The sequence below is a fragment of the Grus americana genome, chromosome 1, assembly GCF_028858705.1.
Source record: "Grus americana isolate bGruAme1 chromosome 1, bGruAme1.mat, whole genome shotgun sequence".
NCBI classification, from domain to species: Eukaryota; Metazoa; Chordata; class Aves; order Gruiformes; family Gruidae; genus Grus; species Grus americana.
This window is the reverse complement of record NC_072852.1, coordinates 8,359,287-8,371,325: the sequence shown is the minus strand read 5'-3', so window position 1 is coordinate 8,371,325 and position 12,039 is coordinate 8,359,287. Positions and strand designations below refer to the sequence as shown.

Genomic DNA, 12,039 nt, shown 5'->3' with positions numbered 1-12,039 from the left:
CAGCTACTCGTTGGCAGGGCAGTGTGAGAAGCTGAAAAGTCCTTTAGTGTAAGCACTACTTAGCAACAACTAAAACATCAGTGTGTTGTTAACATTATTCTCATGCTAAATCCAAAACACAGCACTATACTAGCTACTAGGAAGAAAATTAACTCTATCCCAGCCCAAACCAAGATATTCCCTAAGCCTGGGTGTCTCTGCCAGACCCCTAAAGCAGTTGAGGTTTACTGCATGTTAGCTGTCCTGAGCTGCCTTACAGCTTCTCCATGTTCCGGAGGGAGGATTTGCCACAGCTGATACCAGCCTCTCATGACAGCCAGCAAAGGGTGGGGAAAGCAAACAGCATCCTGAAATCCCACTAGCTGCAGATGGAGAGCCCTGGTGACCATGAAGTGGGATTCTTAGTTGGGAGCTGGGACTTCACAGGGCCGCTCCTTGGGGCACAGGAAAATCCATCATTTTCTTCCTGCCCAATTTTTTTCATTTCCTGGTTCACCACTCAAATTTCCTTTTAAGTGCTGTTTACGTTTGCAGCTTTAAAAATGTAGGAAAGGCGCACTCATGGCAGGCTGTAATATAGCGCTAGTAATTATTTCAGAGATGGCCCCTGCGTTGCCTCTTGCCCTCTCATCTGTCATCAGCTCCCTCCTGTGTTTTGTGGAGTTTGTGCTTCGCTGCTGACTGTGGGATGGCAAAAAGTGAGCTCATATGGAGCTCAAATTACTGTTGACCAGTTCGGATCTCTTTTAATGGAAACCTTCCTTCTCCAAACCCTTTTGCATTCGTTTTACTTAAGTCATAAAACTTCTGTTTGAACTTTATGAAAACAAACCAAAACCCTCTTCTGTGTTAGTTACAAAACACTTTGGTTCCTTTCCCTGTTTTTGTTTCATGATATTTACTTAACTGCTGCTGGAGTAGTGTCTTGGGGTAAAAAGACACTGCTTCTTAGCCAAACAATTTAAATTTTTCATAAAGGGAGATGTATAACCAAACTCTTTTGTGAAATGAGTTAAACATCCATTCCAGCTCAAGCTTTAAATAGGAAGTGTGGATCATTTCAAAAGCCAGGAAAATTTGGACATGATAGAGTATGGATGCGATAATACTTTTCAGCATCTGTGGAAATGAAGGAAAACGTCTGACTGGTTCTGGCAAAAGCTTGCATAAATTTATAACTTAGGGTGTATGTATATGATCTCATGAGAGTAAATTTTTCACAACTGCATGTAACGCTGAGCAGTATGTGAGCATCAACCCGTATTTACAAAATCCTGTGGTGTCTTTTCAGTTTTCAGGTTTTCTATTCAGTTTTCTATTGTAGACCTTGTTAAGTAAATTCTATCTCTCCTTTTGTATTCTTGGTTTCCTTTTTGGCTCTCTATGCTACAGGCTAATGCTGTTAGTGATGCTTAAGTTTAAAGGGACCTCAGTTGCACAGTCATTCATGTGAAAAAGAAAAAAAAAAAGTAAAAATTTATATATCTGAGTGTTTTTTCTTTGAAATCCTTATGTTTCATCTGTTTTTTTGAGATGGTGTGATATCATTTAAGTTATTTTGGCAGGTTGTGAAAAGCTTTTTAAAATGGTCAGCCTTGTATTTATGCAGGAAAAGCCTTGGTATTGTCTGCCTTCAGAATTTCAGGAAAGCCATGATCACTGCAGAATCATTTGGGTATGGGTTCTCTCTAGTTGTTGTGTTTGACTTTTACAAGGAACTGTACATGTTTAAAAAATTTAATAAGAAATAATATTTTAGCCCTACAGACCCAGTTCTCTGTACGTATTCAGTAAATGACTTATTGAGATCAATGGTTTCCTGTGTTTTATTAGCACACCAGTTTCAGCTAGTCCTCTAATCTCACATTTCTTTTTATAACTATTTTATAAGGAGAAGGACCTAATTAAACCAGTTCAGGTTTCCCTGTTACAGTGCTGTTTTCCTTGCTCTCATTGTAACACATCTGCCTGGTGTGTCTCCCTGGCACTGCGCCAAAAGCTCCTACAGTCACTTACACAGCCATATCTTTTTTGACCATCTCTGCCTCCTTTTATTCTGTTGTGTACGCAAAAGCACACAATCCCATGTTTGCTTTGTGTTTTTTAGCCAACAGAGGCTGAGATTACAAGGTGGTTCCACCTCTCTGTGCAGGACTGCCCTAAGACACTGAAACCTCCCAAGGTGGAGCTGTGCGCCCCTCGCATCCCCTGTGCAATTACCCACTCCTCTACCAGCTGCCCAGAGCAGGGCCAATGTAGGGAGGTGGGAAAAGAGAGGGGAGGGAGGCAGGCAGCAGCTGCTGCAGGGTGATTAGGACAGCTTCTGCTACCTGATCTAGCAGCCAGGTGGTTTCTGTGGTTGCCAGTAAAGGTGAGGGTAGAAGGTAGGCAGGAGAGAGGGACCATCCTATACTTGAGCAGCCATTGCCCAAGTGCAGTAACTGAGCTATAGCAGGAAGAAAAGGAAGACTTTAGCTCTTGGAGCACTGCGCCTCTCAAAGAATTGTTTTCCGCTTCTCCAGGAAAGAATAACGCAGGTGAGCAGAGCCTGAAGACTTTCTGCCAGACATAAATCTGACATGGATCTGATCCTGCTCTGGGTGCCTGGTGTGTGGTAAAGCAGCACTGCTGTGGTCTTTGCTGCTCTGCCATTTAACTGGTAGCTCAGTGAGGTATGGAAGCATCCACTACATTTGTGCCTTTGTCTTATTGTACAAGCATCCTGCCAGTGTTTGATACAGGAGCAAGTCTTGCCCAAGATGAGGTCAGAGGAGTGTACTTTAGGTTCTCTACTGGGGATATAAGACTTAACCGCTAACTGTAAGTTCAAGATTGGCAAAGACCTGTTTCAGGATGGAATGCCTCGTGATTTCGGTTTGTCCGCTTTGAGATTTTCTTTGAGTAACTGTTGAAGGTATATATGGATGAAGGTCTTTAGGATTGTGTAGATCAAAACATTAAACTGGATTAGAAATACATAGAAGTAATGGGGGGAAAAATCTTATTTACAAGTACATTTAAAAGTATAGTTTAGCCATAGTGAAATATTCAATCTAACTTAACCTCCCCTTCCTCCCTGATCTAAGCACCGTAAGGCTTCCCCCCTGCCCTGAACATTTATGATCTGTTTGAAATTTACTGGTTAAGAGGTTGGAACCTGGTTTTTTTGAGAAACAAGCAAAATTTGACAGTAGTTTTTCTGTCAAATTCAGAGATATTTTCTTGTTCAGGTTTTTTTTTTCCATTCAATGAATTCAGTAACTAGTAATTTCAATTCACTAAGCTATTCCATAGCTGAAAAAGTGATGAAGAGTCAGGAATATGATTAAGATAGAAAAGGATAACTCTACTAGTTCTTAAATCTGGAATCTGGACCAAAAATAATCAAATTGCTAACTTTTATAAAACTAATTATTATCTGATTTGATCTGTAAACAAAATGTATGTTCCACTTTGTGCCCAGCTTGCTTCAGGTGATGTTGTCTAAGTAAATAAAATTAGTTTCGCTTTGATGATTTTGTGAACTTACTCTGCCTTCACTTATGTCTCTTAATGCAACCTTGATAGGAATAACAGCTGAAAATGTATTCACTTAGAACATTAGAACTGAGTCATTTTCCATGTGTAATAAAGAATTTGAATGTGTTATATGCGACCAATTAGTGGTGTAATTTATCTGCCTCTTTAACAAACAAAAGGCTCATGTTACAGCAACCCTTCTGCAGAGGATAACTGAAACAGAAAATGCTACAAAAGTTTAACAATCCAGATTTCTGCTTAAATAATTTTCATTTTTAGCATCTGTTTGTTTCTGGAATGTATATCAACACCACTGTTTTCTCCTCTGGTGTGTCTTGTTGAATCCTTTTTCACTGAAGTGAAAAATGGAGGCATGGGATTATTTTGAACCTGCGTGTACTTTGCTCGTGATGTAAAACATTGAAACCTACAGACTGCAAACTTTGAATATGCAGAAGTTGCCCCTGGCTGTGCAAGAAAATATTTGGATGTGCAGATCATGAAGAACCTTTGTGGCCTTTCAAGGAAGGGCTACCTTGGTTAAAAACAAGTTTAAAAGTTGAAGCTTGCTGTGCTTTCTTTCTTAAATCTAATAGATGCATGGATAAAGGGAATTAGTCATAAGAAGGAAGTCTTAAAACTGATTTGAATTAGATTTCAAAGGTGAGGGTTGTGTTGGTCATTTAAAACCTTGGATTTCTCACTGCCACCACCAGAATCAATAAATGGCAGTCTAACATGAGGTTCTGGCAAGATACAGTCTGGTCTGTGAAGGGCCTTACACAAGTGAAAACAGATGTGGTTTGGGATCATATTTAGCATCTGTGGCTGGTGACAGAATAGGACATGAGAGGAGATGACTTGTTCTCACCAGCATGGAATGCTTGTAGATCCAGCTGATAAGGAGCCATTATTTATGCATGTTTAGGCTAGTCCTTCAACACTAAGTTGGAAAATGAAGGTCAGCTGCACCACTGAGGGTCTGGTTCCTGTAAGAAGATTGCCGATCCTATCCCAGTGCCTCTTTTTGGTACCCTTTGGGCTTTTGGGGTGCCATTTGGAAGGCTTCATTAACAGTCTGCTTCCTGGCTCCCTTTCGCACAGAAAACTATTAGTCATCTGATAGTCATTTGCCCAAGGGCAGCTACTGCAAAAGATAGCATAAAGGATGGCACCTCTAAGGGCAGCAGAGAGGATGATTCCTTGAGTCTGAGCTTGCCCATGTCATCTCCAGCCAGCGTCCTGCAGCACACGCATGGATGCACACAGGACACGTGGGCAGGAAAGGGTCCTGCTTCTGCACAGTCTCCTCACTATGACCCTCTCATGTGCCTTTTTGGCTTGCTGGAGGAAAACGCATACTTCCTTGCATGTTTGCTCAATAAATAAAGGAAATGGGTATCAAGTACGTTACATCCTTCCAAACCTGTAACAATTTCCCCACCACAACCACCTTTACTGTTAATCTGAATATGATATCAACAAAATCACAATAGATTAAACAGCATTTTCAATTCCAGCTGGATGTGATTGTTGTAATTGCTGCCAGCAGTATCTGAAGACATTTCTACCTAAATACAAAACCTAACCAATGGCAGAGAGAAGAGACTGCTAATGAAATTACAATGTAAAATATCAACAAATGACATTATCGTGGAGACTGGGGAAGGAGGAGAGCAATTTATGCAAAAAGAATAAAAAGAGGCCTTGGTTTGCCTTTTAATTATGGATTAAAATTTGTAGTTGAAACAATGGGATTTAGTCTGTTAGTAGAATTAGAGTTTCATAGTTAAAGTGGAATAGACTGAATTGGGGATAAATATTCAAAACATAAGTATCACAAACATTTAAATCAGAAGCAGGAAGAGGAAGGGGGAGAAGGTGGAAGCAGTTGGTCCCTTTCTGTAAGGCTCTGAGACTAGGACTTGTGTATCCATCTGAGGGGGTTTTTTCCTATTCCCCCCCCCAGTCATGTACATTATTGAATATTGATTTTCTTTTAAGGAAAGAAAAAAAAAAAAACCTATGCAAGATATGCATGTTTTTCTGGGAATAACAGAAAACAGCAACATATTATTTCTGTACATAGTTTAGGTTATCATCTTGCTTCCCATGTCTCACATATATGGAAAAGTGCCATTGTAAATGCAAACGGAAGTTGAATTAAGAAGCAGAAATTTATGATTGAAATCTGATGTATATTTAATACAGTTGATCACATGGATCAAGCTGAAAATTAAATATAAAGTGTTTCAAAGCCATACGTCTTAGGATAACTGCAGTGAATCCCTGTGATTTGTCTGGCAATTTAGGTGATTAAGTTAACAACAGAGGTGTATTTACTATATTAGAGCTATACCCAAAATAGAAAACTGTATTAGAAAATGTAGACTGAAAAAAATTTTTTTTTAATTCGATTAATAATTAAAATATTTCTTTAAGTCCTGGGAGAAGAAACCTTACTGTGTATTAAAGCTTCAAGGACACAGAGGGCTGCTGTCAGGATACTAGTGCAGGTCAGTTGGCCACCCTGCTCTTGAATAGTCCTTGTATAAACTTCATAGTGACTGGATAAAAGAGTAAATGGAGGAGAGGAGAGGGTAACTCGCATGCTTATGCAAAAAGCATCATCTTTTAACTGTCAAAGTTTTAGTGCTATTTTCAGTACTGTGTCAGGTCAGTACTATAAGCACCTGATGGTTTCTTGAAGAGTTTAATCCAACCTGTGTTCATCCCATCTAGCACTGCCCATCCAACTGAACTGTCCATCTTTATAGTCATCGAGAAAGATGTTTTTAGAGTGAAGCTCAGCCGGAGTTGCACCTCCAGACAGTGGTAGCTTTTCAGCAAATGCAGTGAATTGGGATGACTAGTCTAGGCCAGGTGGGAAGAATTCATGCATATTCCATCTGCTCTTCAGTGAAGTTCCCAGAAGGGCTTTGGATAAAGCTCTCAATTGTCCTTTGAGGACACAGAATGCATCTTTTTTTTTTTTTTTTTTTCTTTTGGAGCCCTTTGAACAGTGGTTAATAATACACACACCTCTTCTGAGAAGTCAAGGATCACTGACAGACAAATTAACCAGGGTTATCAAAACAAAACATTTTATTTTGCTTTGCAATTTAAAACAACAGAATACTTCAGCATCTATAGTACTCACCTTCTATTAAATTGTTTCAACATCAAAAGGCTTTTACTGAGGATAAGTTTTATTTTGTTTTACAGGGTCCACACTTCATTTTGGTTCTTGAATTCTGCATACGCTGTCTCCTATGATGACATTTTTGTAAAGAACTTGTGCATGTTCTTGCTGTTTCTCACATAACGTCCTTCCGTGCAGGCTTTGGATGGGGGAAATGAAGCCATTTAATGCCTTCATAAAGGGTTTTTTTCTGTACTTTAGAATAAATCATTCTTTACTTTAGAAAACATTTGCACAGTGGTGGCACCTATTAAGCATAAAATGTTTCTATGATGTCCATTGGAAAGAATATCCATGAATAAAAAATGAACTACTTGAATCAATACTATTACTTTTCATTCTCTGCTTTCTTAGTCTTGCCTGTTGCTTTTCCACTCTTTATTAGCTAGACATGGTGGTGGAATTTTCCTTTCAAAAGAAGCAACATGGCCCCGTTATTCTCTGTTGCTTTGTTTCATCTGCAGTACACACAGTAATGTTATAGGGAGGTTGGGAATTATAATTTCAGAACTGTGCATGCAGATAGTTTGTCTTTAAAATGTCTTTTTTTTTTTCTCCCCTCCTTGCTATTGCTTGGGTCTTTTGCCATATTAGCTCTTTCCTTTTTTCTCTTTTTATTATTTAATTTTATGGTATGTTGTACATAGTCTGTGAACGCAAAGTAAATCAGAGGCTATTACAGCATATTCCTGATGAGATGAGGTCTCCTGGCTCTCATTTCTGTAAATCTTAAATAATCCAGAGCACTTTAGGTGTAAGCATAGTTTTAATAATAAAACTTATGCTGTGTTAAATTCCTGGAGATCTTTGTAACAGCAGCCCTCATCAGGATTATTCAGATGTTCACTAAGGCCAAGTCTTGTGCACTTCTCTTCAGTATTCTTTTACTGATTTAATAAAATAGCATAATTTTATCTTTGTTACCCCTGGACTTATCTCTTGCGTGCAGAGTAGTGATGATTTACTGTCTTAATTTCAAAATTTCCAAGTTTTATGTGAAGTACAGTGGCCAGTGTTCACTGAAGCTGATAAAACTTCCCCAGAGGAAGGCTAGTTTGATAACAACAAAGGAATGAGGATGATAACGAGAGTCACTGGTTTGGAGAAATGAGTAGGTGTTAATGCTAGGCAAAGAATAACTAAGTGTGTAACAGACAGGTCGTGAGAGGTACCCTCCAGCACTGACTTCTGTTCACATCAATTTTGTTCCCTTATTCTGTGATCACAAAGCTAGATTCTAATTTAGTGCAGATTTTTGTCTTCTGCTTCCTTGTTAGCGGGGAGATGGTCACAGCCGGTGGTAGTAATGAGCCCACGTACTGTACAAAGTCAGGGGAGACTGCACTTCATTGCTGCTGTGCTCAGCCCCATTTCATGAAGTTTTTTGAGAGCAGGCAGCAGTAGTGTGTGCATTTTATGATGATGACAGAGTCTGTTAGGTTTTAAATGCATTTTCTTTCCAGAAGCATGACAGGGTTTTCATGCAGCTTGGTGCTGTGTTCAAGATTACATCACTGTTTCCAATATAAACTCCTTGTTTCCAGTAATGGTGCTGTGCAGCAGCCCTGTTACAAAGTACTTAGCTGAAAAAGGGTTTGTCAAGATTAAGAAAGGAAAAATTTTCAGCCTCTTCTAACGTTATGTTCACTAAAAGTATCAGAAGGGAAGAAAGCCTCTGTGTGCATGATTAAAATGGGCTTAGATGCGATTTAAGGTGCTTGGAATAAGAGGCATGTCCTTAATACTGTGGGAACGTGGTGGGGTTAAAGGTAGAGCAGGGTAGCACTTTTCAGTAGGTAAGGACTGTGAAGTTATGGGCATTGACCTAGAGCAGTAAACACAACTGTTAGCAAGGCTCCTGCAGTGAGTAGGGGTTATGAGCGACTGCAGTGTCATTACGACTGGTGGAGTTAATTGCCCCAATGCATCGGGAGCTGTGCCAATCGCAGGAGCTGTTTCTGTATATTGTCCTTTCTATTAAATGTGATTGCTGATGAAGACCTTTGGCTCACTTTATTCGGCTTGGTGCTGGAGTGGTGTCCTCTGTTTTGGTGGTAATTGTCTGTAGCTTGGAAGGGAAACTCTTGGATCTCATATTTGTGACTTGTAGTAGACTTTTCTGTGACCTTGGACCACATGCTTCACAAAAATGTAAGAGGAAATTAATGGAACATCTGACCTTACTTTTTAAGGGTCAGACTTTCATTTTTACTTTCTTGACTAAAGTTTCACGAATTCTAAGTTAATCTGAGTTGCAGTCACTTTTTGATAAGGGTGAAGCACTATCTTGCCTTTCTTTCTCTTTTCCCAGTTTTAAAAAGTTTTGTTTCCTGGATGTGTGAAATTGTAGTTCTAGATGGTTCATAACATAATCATTCACTCAATTCTACACTCAGTTCATACACTCAGATCTAAACTCATAATAGTTGGTGGCAGTTTGTAGTATTCACTTAGTGGAAAAGGAAGTCTTGAGTTAATCAACTTTTAGTAAACGAAATCTTAATGGTTCTATCAACGGACTTCTAGTGTGGGCCATGTGGACTGTCGTAGCAATTCAGTAGTGTGCAGTAATAGTCCAAATTGAAAGTCTATTAAAAAGGAAGTGCTGTCTTTGCATGACTTCAGTTCTAAATCATCTGTGTTAATTTCTAATTTCCTATTTTTAATGTAAATTAAATGAATAGTTGATTTAGAGCTAATAAAGCAAATGGTATGTCAGATTTTGAGAGTGAGAGGGGATCTTCTGGCATTAATGCTAAACAGGCTTATGCCTTATTCAGCCTACAACTTTAGTCTGCCAATCAGACTTTGTTTTTTCACATATTTTCTTAATAGTTTGCACATTTGAGGATTGCTATTGACAAGAATCACTGTAAAAAAAAATCAAATAGACATGATTCATCAAGATCTGTTCTGATTATTAACAAAAGCTATATGTATGTACATATGTATCTGTATGCTTACGTGTATGTTTTAAAACAGTAGGCTTGAGGCTTTACGCACATGCAGAATGTAATCACATTGTTTTTTCTTGGCCAAGAAATGGACTATTTATTCTTCTTTTAAGTCCACAAATGGACTTAAAAGGAAAATAAATAGAAAGAAGCAAGAGAGACACTTGGGATTATAAGGAAGTCTAATATTCTCCACCAGAGTCAGGGTCATCTTTTTCCAATGATGGAAAATTCAAGAGTCTTCTGTTAGAGTTTAAGTAGGCAGGATTTGAAATTACTACACATCTGGAAGTGTAGTAGATGGTCAAATGCAGAAGGACAAATCTTACAGGGCTCAACTGGGACTTGCATGATCCACTTCGAGTTTCCAGTTCTACCTAATTTCTCATATAGCTTTGGGCAAGTAGCTTGATTTGTGTGGTTTTGTTAATTTAAATTTTTTTTTAATGTTCCCCATCTTACGAAATAAGGAAGTTTGATCTCAGCACCACAGACCGCCGTGAAGGTAAATTGGGAAGTGTTCAGTGAATGAACGCAGGCTTCTGCTCCTAACTTTAGCCCTGGACTACTGTGATAACCAGTCAGGTACAGAGAAACATCTCCAGAAAGTGACTCCAGATTTATGTACTTCAGAGAATAAATAAGGAAGTGAATGTGAGTTGCCCAGAAGCTATGGTGTATTCTCTCTTTCTTTTCTGCTGTTACGACCTTTCTTTATTCTCGGTGCTTCCTTCCAAGCAGTCAGGGAGTCACTGACCCAGGTTTGCTCCAGCACTTGATCCTAGTAGACATGCTGCTCTGCTCTTCAGTTGTTGGCTCTATTTCTGCTGTTTGTTCTTGCAAGCCACTTGAAAGACACGTTTTGATATGAAGGACATCTTTTGTATATATATTTCCGTAGTGCTACCAACCATAATGACAAAGTATTATAAATTCCATTTTTCAACCAGTGAGGACTGTGTGTAGGTTTGTCAAGGGGAGCCATCCTGCAAGCTCACTACCTGCATAAGCGCATGCTCCTGAGTATGCAGTGCAAAGAAATTCAACAAAGCTCTTAAAAGTGGAAAAAATGCCAGTGTCTAATGAGAAGTCTTGTGCTGATTTAAACATATATTTGATTTGAATTTATTTAAATAACTGTGAGAACATGTGTTACCAAAGCCACTTTTCTCAATACCTAATTGCTTTTAAGTCTTGAAAAACTCATCTTGTGCATGCATGTCTATAATTCTAAACATCTTTAAGATAAATGTAGATTAATGAAATGTCTTGAGAGTACTTGACTATACATGCACTTAACCTAAATAGATGATGAACTGAATATATGAATGCTTCATTAGAGAGAGACAGAGGCGAGTCTAAAGTTTTAATTTAAATGAAGAAAGCTGGGACTGACTTTCATACGTGTCCAAATTGTGCTCACATGTCTCCTTGGTAGGAGTCTGCCACGCATTTACAGTCTGATCTCATTCCTCTCCAATGGGAGCAGATGGGGATTCTTGAACCTGGCCCAAATTCCTAGAAAGTCACTGCACTGACATTTTGTAAAGGTGTGAGAGGGAGTGGGAATTTGGATGGCAGAGGGTGCCATAGCAGAGAACGATACAAGGAAGAAGCAGCAACACTTCACTTTATTCAACACTGCTGCGATGACTGTGAATATAAAATATTTGTGTGGTAGAATAAATGCTTCTCTCTCTTGCCATCGAGGTGCCATATCAAACGGATCATCTTTGCTTGATTTTTATCCCCTCCCAGTGTAATTAGCTCAGAATTATGATTCTTAATGACACTTTCAAATTGGAACATCCTAATACTTGAGTCTTTCCCTCCCACCTCCTCAGTTTGGATTTGTACTGGAATTTTGGCTGCCTTGCAGATACTTTGAGGCCTATGAAGAAGATGGGTTTGAGAGCCCCATGCAGGTATTTCCTATTCCTCTCGCCCTGCACATGCCTGCCTGTTGCCCTGTGGTCTCAGCGTTGCTGCTCCCCTCCAGGGGAGCCTGGGAAGGAGTGCTCTAGTCCCAAGCAATTTTGAACAAGAACATGACTTTGGCTCGGCTACCTGTTGTTATCTAATGGAACAAGCAGAGATGGGTCTATGTGTATTATTGTAAATGAAATAGGGAGGAAAAATCTGAGATGTTATATTTAGTAATAATAATTTTAAAATTTTCCTCATGGAAATGTGATTCTGCCTTTTTTTTAACAGGCTATTCTCTCTTGCAGGCTATTCTCACTTGCAAGCCAGGCTGATAATCCTGTTTGTCCACAGCTTTTCTGATTGAGTTCTTGCTTTGCTTGAGGGGTTGGAGATTTTGTAACCAATCTTACAAATTGGTTATCCCTAATTTAAAACAAA

At 39.1% G+C, this 12,039-nt stretch overlaps 1 protein-coding gene across 5 annotated transcripts in view; it reads left to right on the top strand.

Moving 5' to 3' along the window:
* FAM107B (family with sequence similarity 107 member B) overlaps positions 1-12,039 on the top strand; it is a 63,483-nt gene that overhangs the window by 16,620 nt on the left and 34,824 nt on the right. For 2 of the 5 annotated variants that reach the window (XM_054813575.1, XM_054813576.1), the window contains one exon: positions 2,523-2,672. The exons of the other annotated variants lie outside the window; for them this stretch is intronic. The gene's annotated coding sequence lies outside the window, so the exon portion shown is untranslated. The remainder of the gene's footprint in view (positions 1-2,522; positions 2,673-12,039) is intronic. 5 annotated transcript variants of the gene reach the window in all.